This window comes from Pleurodeles waltl, chromosome 6 (genome assembly GCF_031143425.1).
Source record: "Pleurodeles waltl isolate 20211129_DDA chromosome 6, aPleWal1.hap1.20221129, whole genome shotgun sequence".
Lineage (NCBI taxonomy): Eukaryota > Metazoa > Chordata > Amphibia > Caudata > Salamandridae > Pleurodeles > Pleurodeles waltl.
The window spans coordinates 357,212,295-357,216,399 of record NC_090445.1 but is presented as its reverse complement, the minus strand read 5'-3'; positions in this window follow the sequence as shown (position 1 = coordinate 357,216,399).

Sequence of the window (4,105 nt, the reverse complement as noted above, 5' to 3'; positions counted from 1 at the left end):
TGCACATGGGGAGTTGGTGTCAGAAAAAAAAAAAAATGTGAGTCTCATTGAAGAATCTTCCCGCACTCTTAAGTAAATTAAAGATTTTCACTCACTACACTGGCTGAGAGTTTCACCAATTACATCCTGTTTTGTCATCTAATCCCATCTTTGTGTATGTTGTGTGTGTGTTGCGACTATTGCAACATATGCACTGTATGGATAAGCCAAGCAGAGTTATGAAAGCCTGTGGATTCCATTTTGAACCTCCCAGGCCTGTTCCTATGCAAAAGGTTTGGAAGTGCGGGCTGTGGGGATCAGGAGTGTGGGGGAGGTGGCAAAGGTGTTATATTTGTTGTTTTCTCAGACCGTGTGTTGTGTTTGTTTGCTGTTGTCGCCATAAGTGTGCCGGGTATGCCCAGACGTGAGTCCCTGGCTCATATGCCACTGGATTCAAGTCAGACTGGATTATGATGGGTGATACTCTGAAACTGGTCCAGGATGTTTATTTCCAGTCGAGGGAGGACCTGGCTTGGCAGTTAGGGCTGTACTGTTCCCATGGGGAACAGGGTCAAGACTGATTTGCATATGGCTGGGTCCAAACTAGGGTGGCATGGTGAGCAAAAGAATTGATGGATTTAAACCAGATCTGTGACTGGGGGTCAATGTTTGATTAATTCTGCATTTCGTCCATCATTTGTGTTTGTTTGCTGTTTTCTCAGACTATGTAAGTGTATCAGGATGCACACAAAGTCTGTAGCAACAGAACTACAAACAGAGGTACTTGAAATGGAAGATAACGCAAACCAATTTTATTTGTTAAAATATAGCACTGTTTTATCAACGTTTGAATCTCTGACCTAGCCCAGATGTAGACAAACACTGAGAAAACAAGCCACATTTATGGAGTCGCCATGGTTTTTGCAAAACTGATGTGTCTGGCATCATCCACGACAATAATAATTGAAAAAATGATTAAAACTGAACTATTTTTGTTCTTAAGAACTGATTGACATAATTGTCCCCAACACTTAATAGGACCTACTTAATTTGTGTATGCACTTGTGAAATGGCAGCTACAGCGAGGTTTGCCAATGGCTAAAGAGACTGACCCGCCGACCCACACTATATGGTACAGTGATCAGAAGTTGAATGATATAACAGACCAATGAATAAAGGGGGCTGACAGAAATCTTCTGACCATTATTCAGTCTTTTGAGGTAGGAAACAGGTGGTGGAAGAAATCATCACGCACCAGGCAGTATACTATTGCGAAAGCCATCACTACTTGCCTCTTTCAATTTGGGTATAGTACTGTTCATAACCCAGGTCGTCAATTTACGCCAATACTGTGTTCAAAAGCGAATTCGTGCAGGGATCCTCAATGAGGGCATGCATCCGCCACACACCAATAATTATTAACAGCCAGTAAAATTTTAAAAAAATCTCTTAATACGTGTTCAACCATTTCATATAGGAGAGACAGTCAACATCCATCACCTCTTACAGACGATGGCAGTTTGTTCTAGCCCATTAGCATAGCTGCTTATACTGTAAGCCGAAGTAAGCGATACTAGAGTCTAAAGCATGATTACCCCCGAACAACCTGCAAGACCCCATCCTGTAGTAGGTGAAGTGGCAAGGACACAGCTCGTAAACACATCGAATATTGTTTAAATAGGCTGCGATCGGTTACCTAAAAACAGCTGGACTTGTAAGAAACAGAAGTGGGCTAGTAGTGCTAGAAACCATATGCTTTTAATGAAGGAAATTAAAGAAAGCCAGACTAAATGTTACAAGAAGGTATAAAAATATGCCAGCACCAAGCCATAGACAACTGTCATTGAATGATACACCCATGAGCCCCCATCCTGCGATGATCTTCAACCCGAGGATTCAGAACAGGTGTATTTAGAAAGTGTTAGAAGGTACAGTCGTACTGTAGAGAGGTTTAACGCTACAGAGCATTATGAGGAATTCTGTTTTGTTAACCTGGATCGTAAAAAATTCCTCTGATCACTGCATTATAGCTAGCCATCAAGCTGTACAAGCGCTCATAGAAAGGCTGTTACATGATGTGGGTCCTAACGATTTCTTTCAACTACGCTTCTAGGGGCATTAACAGTCCCTTGTTCACCTGTCGTACAGCCCGCAACGTGTTTGACACTGTAGAATCTTTAGAAAACCTCTCTAGCCTGCTACAGAGTAAGGCTGAAATAGTTGCGTATGGCACCTTCAGAGTCCTCGCCCTCCTTGTCAGGGGTCGTGTAGGTAGGTTTCCAGACCGTTAAAAAGCATCTTGTATAGTAAGATCATATGAAAGAAACAAAGATGGTTGCTCAACTTTAACACAGGGGCATCTAACACATGTCTGGCTGCTAGTATAGCGGGGCTACTGATAAATCTCTCTACACCTGATGCTCACATTTTGTCTAGAGCTGCTGAAGCCCATAGGACGCTTGATATACCGCATGACCGGATGGTCGGCTTTGGGGACATAGGTCTTTTTGAGAACTATTTTGCCGTTACGGTGAAAGTTCTTTACCACAACGGTTCCTGGAAGTACTTCACGACTGGGGAGAGGACGAAAAACAAGACCGTGTATGTTATCCATCATGAAAATCACTTTTACGATATTTTGAACCTGAGGGGATCTCTAAGAGCCAAGTACATGTGCACCCATTGCGACCATATCTACAACACACAGACAGCTCACCAATGTGAAATGCACTGTAAAATGTGGCAGAGAAACAGGTGAATGGATATCGCGGGGCAGAGGGGTCGGTGCTGCACATGTAATATGTTCTGTCGCTCGCAAAACTGCATGAGCATACATAACAGACATGTTCGTTGTGTCTCTAGAGTAGACTGCAGGAGATGCAGGTGCTATGTCACATAGGAGCATAAATGCAAAGTTATGAAATGTCCCAGATGTAAGGTATATTGTCACACGGGGAAGAATACAAGAGTTACCAGGTTAAAGGGTTCCCTCAGACCAAAACCAAAGACTACATAGTGTTTGTTATAGAGTGTAAACAGGAGACGTTTGTACATCAACCTAATTATATTTATGCTCATCATCTAACTTCCAATGACAGCTGGGAGTTTGAAGGGTGTACGTGCGTGAACGATTTCCTCACCACTTTCATGCAACTGAAATTCAATGGGTCCACTATGCTGGCTCATAACTCGAAAGCGAACGACTCCTTATTTATGTTGCAGACCATGATTGGTGAAAAGATGGCTGTAGAACTTATCACCCAGGGTTCCAAACTTACGTTGTTAAAGGCGATGCCTTTTCAAATAAGGTACATCGATACCCTAAATTTTCTACTCATGAAATTGAGCAAATTATCAAAAGCCTTTGGTTTCCCAGGGTGAAAAGATTATTTCCTCCACTTGTTTAATACCTGGGCCAATCAGAATTATGATGGGCACATGCCGCCAGCCGACAGCTATGGTACTGAGTATATGATGCCTGCTGAGAAAGGGAGCTTTCTACAGTGGTACGATGAAAACCGTGAAAATCACTTTCATTTTCGAACAGAGTTGAAAGCGTACTGTCAGGCGGATATAATGATATTACGAAAAGCTTGCAACTTTTTCACAGACATGGTGGAGGACATGACCAAAAGAGTTAAGGTTTTGAAGCACAATAACCGAACGGTGAAAAAGACCGTACACTAAATAGACCCTTTCCAAAATATCACGTTGGCTTCTATGTGTATGTCTATCTATGAACACATGTTTCTGAAGCCCTGTACCATAGCTCCAGTACCGCCTGACCTCTATAATGGCAAACAGAAGCATGATTCTCCTCCCTCCATCCGATGGCTCGTGTACGTCTCTGACATACTCTTACAGCGTGGTGAATACCGAGTAGGGCCTTATTATCTAGACGGCTACGCTATAATTAACGGTGTGCCTCCAGCTTTCGAGTACAATGGTTGTTTTTACCATGGTTGTCTCCGGTGTTACAAGGCCCACAAGTTTAACATACTGTTGGGCATCAAGTTTGAACACCTGCTCCGCCGTACTCTGATGAAGGCTGAATATGTTGAAAGCTGTGGCTTTGTATTGAGAACCCTATGGGTATATGAGTGATTAGACATGCTAGCTTCGGATG